The sequence below is a fragment of the Lithobates pipiens genome, unplaced genomic scaffold (genome assembly GCF_037356315.1).
Source record: "Lithobates pipiens isolate NorthernLeopardFrog02 unplaced genomic scaffold, aLitPip1_a1.2 Scaffold_10, whole genome shotgun sequence".
Lineage (NCBI taxonomy): Eukaryota > Metazoa > Chordata > Amphibia > Anura > Ranidae > Lithobates > Lithobates pipiens.
This window is the reverse complement of record NW_027507686.1, coordinates 78,974,303-78,980,351: the sequence shown is the minus strand read 5'-3', so window position 1 is coordinate 78,980,351 and position 6,049 is coordinate 78,974,303. Positions and strand designations below refer to the sequence as shown.

General features: G+C 43.5%; 1 protein-coding gene across 1 annotated transcript in view; it reads left to right on the top strand.

Moving 5' to 3' along the window:
* The first annotated feature begins 641 nt into the window (after positions 1 to 641).
* The window catches only part of CCDC85B (coiled-coil domain containing 85B), a 30,079-nt gene continuing 24,671 nt past the window's right edge, over positions 642 to 6,049 (top strand). Inside the window, exon 1 of the mRNA XM_077456056.1 lies at positions 642 to 789. The gene's annotated coding sequence lies outside the window, so the exon portion shown is untranslated. The remainder of the gene's footprint in view (positions 790 to 6,049) is intronic.

The following is a 6,049-nucleotide window of genomic DNA, read 5'->3' as shown; positions in this document are numbered from 1 at the left end:
CAGTGCCGCCTTATCAGTGCCCATAAATGAAAGAGAAAACTTACTTATTTACAACATTTTATAACAGAAACAAAAGCAAAACTTTAATTAAAAAAAAAATGTTTATTGTCTTTTTTTATTTGTTTAGCAAAAAATAAAAACCGCAGAGGTAATCAAATACCACCAAAAGAAAGCTCTATTTGTGGGAACAAAATGATTTTGTTTGGGTACAGTGCAGCATGACCGCGCAATTGTCATTCAAGTTGCGACAGCGCTGAAAGCTCAAAATTGTCCTGGGCAGGAAGGTGTATAAGTGCCCGGCATTGAAGTACCAATTAAATACCACCAATAGAAAGCTCTATCTATCTCCAAAGAAAATGATAGAAATGTCATATGGGTACAGTGTTACATGACCACGCAGTTGTCAAGCTGAAAATGCCCAGTGTGTATGAAGCCTTAATTTAAACCAAAACAAAAACAAACTATCATTAGAGATGATTAAAGATCCCTTGTCAGCTGCTATGTGTGCAAGGTGCAGTATGTGTCAATCATTTCAGTGCTCCTGGTGATGTGTCATCTGATGATCTATAGGATAGACATACTGTTTACATGGCTGTCATATGTAGGTACACATCTGGCCATGCCTGCAGACAAGCCCCATCTCCATCCAGTGTGTCCAGCTGCTGCTGGTGTACAGGATTTCCTGAGCTCTCCCAGCCTGTGACGTTGCACACCTCCCTTTCTCTGCCTTCTCCCCCTCCTCCCCATGTTCTCCAGCTTCCACTCTCTCTCCATCAGCTGCAGGAGCAGGTTAGTGGTTTTCTGCTTTACAATTACTGATCTGCCCATCCATGTCTAGGTTTTCATCCTCCATCTTTTTGCTCTCATTCCTCCTTCTGATTGTCCTTTTATTTAGATGTCTTCCATTGCTCTCCTTTACCTCTCCCCTGTCCTCCCCTCCTCCTCCTCCTCATCTCTGCATCTGGCTTTCTCTTTGTATTTCTCCATTTCCCTCACCTTGCATTCCTGCCTGCTCCATGCCCTCTCCTCCCTCCTCCTGTCACTGCAATCCTCATCTCCATCTGTGGGATTAAATCTGCTCTTCTGGATGGATTTCTGCATCCCTGACCATCCTGCTCAGGATCTTCCATTTTATGTGCTGTACCCCATGCTGCATTGGAGCCCATCACTCTCTATGCACTGTATAGTTTTCATCACATGATCATCCTTCTACTGACACCCTTCTTTTACTGCCCATCTATAGCCCCATTTTTATTTACTGTCATTGCTGTCATTTCACATCCTATAAATAAACAATTCCTGGGTAGGATATCTCCTCTCCAGCCCCATCCTTCCTACACTTCCATATATCTCAATGTAATTGATTTGGCTCCCTTCTGCCGAATAAATCTGCTTGGCTTCCCTGCGCTGTGTTTTCCTGGATTCTCATCTCTTCCATTTCTTCCCAGGTTAGGCTTTTTTTAAATTGCGGTTTTTCTTTTCAGCGCTTCGGTGGATTCCTAAAAAATAAAATGCACGAGCCATGTATAAAAGATTGATGAGCATGGTCTGTAATGTGAATTATTGTATATCAAGGTGTCCTATGCTCACCACTTATGTTACAATTTATGTTGTATAAGGGCCTGCCTATTTGGATGCAGATTGATTGGATAGTTTAGGTAGGTCTTTATATTATACGACTTAAAGTCCAACTCTGGGAAACCTGAAAATTCTTCATTTCAGGTTGGGTTGTTCCTGTACTATAAGGCAGGGGTCTCCAAACTTTCTAAACAAAGGGCCGTTTTACTGTCCTTCAGGTTTTAGGGGGGCCGGACTGTGGCCATTGGGAATAGAAATGGTCCCGACACCATTGAGAGAAAAATAACACCCCATCGTTTTTGTCTCAGTGGGAGTAAGTGTGCCCCATCATTGGTGTCATTGGTGTGTGTGTGTGTGTGTGTGTGTGTGTGGGGGGGGGGGGGGTTGATTATGTCCCATTGTTAGTATCAGTGGATGAAACATACCCCCGAGGGCTGCATAAAAGCAAGTAAAGGGCCGCATGTGGCCCCCGGGACACAGTTTGGAGACCCCTGCTGTAAGGGTTAACTGCTCAATTAGTCCAGGGACTGCAAAATATACATTTTTCCCCTCTGTTCCAGGGGTGCACAGTCCCTTATCATCCTCATGTCCAGGGCAGGGACCTCTGAATTAGTCTTGATGGCATCAGGAGATTAGACCTCTAGAGTATGGGGGAGAAGGCAGTGCAAGAACTGGTTTATCAACATGGAGGAGCAGAGGCTCGGATAAGTAAATCTACTTTTCCATGTTACCTAAATGAGCACCCCCAACTGCAAGGGAGACTTTTCACGCTTCCTGGAGTTCAGCTTTAAGGTGAACATACACTAAGCAACCTGAATGTACAATTTCCTTTGGATCTACTATCAGATATATACCGTAAAGCCGGCCATACATGGATCAAAATTCCTCTGGTTCAGCAGGGAATGGCTGGATTTCGATCCATGTATGGGCACCCTGGGTGTAGAGAAATCGATATACTGACAACCATCCTGCCAGTTTTTTCCTGATCAATCATTGCTGCTAGCTATAGCCGGCAACACTGATCAGTAAATTCTAATGGAGGGGAGTCATTTCAGAACACAATGCCACAGTGGGAGATTCCCCCATCCACATCAAATAAGTGGATGGGACAGTCAAGTTATTTATTTATTTTCAACCCACTGGTTAATGAATGTATGGACCGCTTTACGGCCTGCCTAATTGGATACAAATTAAATTGGTTGTTTAGGTTAGTTTTGGTAAATCTGAAGGAGAAAGTCTTAAGTTGATTGTAAAGAGATTGTATAGTCAGATTGTAATGAGCATGGTGAGCTTTATGCCTGAAGGTCTTCACTTTATCACAATCCTTCTGCCTTTCTAACCTTGTCCATAGTCTGAAAAATATATTTTTGTCTTCATGGCAGAAAAAGACCCGAAGTGTTATCTTGTGCAACTTTTACAACTTGGCATCCATTCAGAAGTGATGAGGAGTTGCCAAAATCATGGTGAAAGAAGTACAAGTTGTAGGAAGAAAGTCGGGTTACATTCAGGGTGTGCCTGTTATCTAGACAGATTCTCTGGAAATAGAGATATGTCAGCATTGAGTTGGATTTTATTGGTGAACTGCTAGATGTAAAACCTAAAGCTGACCATAGCAGGGCTTGACAAATCCCAGGTGCTAGGTTGCCATGGTGACTAGAAATTGCATCCTGGTGCCTGGGCTTTTGTCAGCACATTCACTGTTGTAGGGATGCATAATTTGTATCACCTGATGCCTGGGACATGCAGTTACAGGTGTAGGTACCGTAATTATATTCTACATTTAGCCCTGCTTGCGGGCAAGCAGCAGGCCTCACTTGTCAAGTGGAAGCATTCAGGCGGTTCCGCTTCTGCCCTATTGCTTCCATGCATGCAGGTAAAGTACCCCACCATGCGCGCTCCCTACTATGTATCCCGTGCTGCACTTGCCCATCTGTGAGCACGGGACCAGCATAGCATTGCCCACAGGGTAACGGGGAGGGAGGAGAGCAGACACATGACCGCTCCCCTCTCCATCTTGTTCTTCACCCCAGAAGCGACGTGTATGATGCCACTTCTGTGTTTCCGTCATGGCCAGGAAAATATGTAATGCAGTGGAATCTGCACTGCATTAAATTCAGTGAAGCACAGGGGAGGTATCCAGGGTCTTTTAGATCCTGCATGTCTCATTAAAGAGAACCTGTCACCAAAAAAATTTAAGTAAAAAACAATTTTTTAAATTGTACAAAATGTAAAGCTTTAACATGTTAATGCCATTTCAATGTGTTTAAAAAATACCTGGTGAAAAAAACAAAAACTGGTGATCCTGCCATGAAGGTCCATGTTCAGGTATTTCCTTTTATAGGGAGCCAACGCTTTTACCTGGTCTCCTAGTTACTGTCACATGGTCTTTTGATGGAGACTAGGAACCAGTCTAGCCCCAGGGAGGAGCAGAGGAGCCAGTAAATAAATCTTTTTTGTTCCTGTAGTCCAGTGGTCTCCAAACTGCGGCCCTTTGCTTGCCTTTATCTGGCCCTTGGCACTATAACATCCATGGACACCAACAATTGGGCAAAATGGGGCATCATTTCTGCTGCTGACACCAACAATGGGGCTCAATTTCTCCCACTGACATCAAAAACAGGACACTATTGCTCCCAATGTCACCAACAACGATGAGTCATAATTCCTTCCATTGACACCAATGATGGGACACAATTCCTCCAACTGACACCAAGGATGGGGCACAATTGCTTCCACTGACACTAATGATGGGGCACAATTTCTTCCATTGACACCAAAGATGAGACACAGTTTATCCTACTGACACCAAGAATGGTGCACTATTTCTCCCACTGACACTGACAATGCAGCACAGTTCCTCCCCCTAACATCAATGATAGGACACTATTCCTCCCAGTGACATCAACAATAGGGCACAGTTCCTCTCAATGACACCAAATATATGGCATAGTTCCTTCTATTGACACCAATGATAGGGTGCAATTCCTGCCACGGATGCCAGCAATGGGGAATAATTCCTCTCACTGACAATAACAATGGGGCACTATTCTTCTCACTGACACTAATGATGGAACGCTATTCCTCCCAATGACACCAACGATGAGGCACAGTTCATCTCATTAACACCAATAATGTGGCACAATTCCTTCCATTGACATCAACAACGTGGCATGTTTCCTACCACTGACACCAATGATAGAACACTAACTCCCAATGACACCAACGATGGGGCACAGTTTCTATCATTAACACAAACAATGTGGCATAATTCCTTCCATTGACACCAATGAAGGGGCACAATTGCTCCCACTGACACCAACAGTGGGACATTATTCCTCCCAATGGCACCAACGATGGGCACTATTCCTCCCACTGACACCAAATATGAGGCATTGTTTATGCCCACTGACACCAAGACATTGTCTACTCCCACTGACCACAGTCTGGCTGCCCTAAGGTCTGAAGGATAGTAAACTGGCCCTTTGTTTGCAGACTCCTGCTCTAGACCGACTGCAAGGGATCATGTTTTTAGATGTCTGAAGTTGGGCTTTAAAAATGACTGTTTCTTTTATGATGCACAGTACTTTAGCTAACTTAATATTAACTTATGGCTTACATTTACTTCAAACATGTCAGGGAAAATTCAAGCTGTGAAAAGCTTCAAGTCTAAACAATCAGTGGGTCTAGATAAAGTTCACTGAAGTTTATGTGATTCTCTTTCCCTGTACAAGTAAAACTTGGCCCTGCCACCTTTATACAGTGTCTTGAAAAAGTATTCATACCGCTTGAAATTTTCCACATTTTGTCATGTTACAGCCAAATTTTTAGGGATGTCTCTACCAGCTTTGCACATCTAGAGAGTGCAATTTTTGCCCATTCGTCTTTTCAAAATAGCTCAAGCTCTGTCAGATTGGATGGAGAGGGTCTGTGAAGAGCAATTTTCAATTCTTACCACAGATTCTCAATTGGATTTAGGTCTGGACTTTGACTGGGCCATTCTAAAACATGAATATGCTTTGATCTAAACCATTCCATTGTAGCTCTGGCTGTATGTTTAGGGTTGTTGTCCTGCTGGAAGGTGAACCTCTGCCCCAGTCTCAAGTCTTTAGCAGGCTCTAACAGGTTTTCTTCTGAGGTTGCCCTGTATTTGGCTCCATCCATCTTCCCATCAACATAGTTGCCAACATTCAGAAAAAAATTATAGGGAAACATTGTTGTCTGTAGGTGGAGTATTATTTTAATTAGGGGCAGGGCATTCATTTGTGGGCATGGTTTTGGCAGAGTGGGAAAAAGCGGCGTGCAGGGAGAAGAAAGAGAGGGATGGAGGGAGAGAGAAAGAAAATAGGGAAATAAAGAGGGAGAGAGGGAAGAAGGAAGGAAAGAAAGAGGGATGGAGGGACAGCAAACCCTAGATCCTACACCACAATAGCAATATGTGTATGTCAGAAAGTTTAACAATCAGCAGATAAAG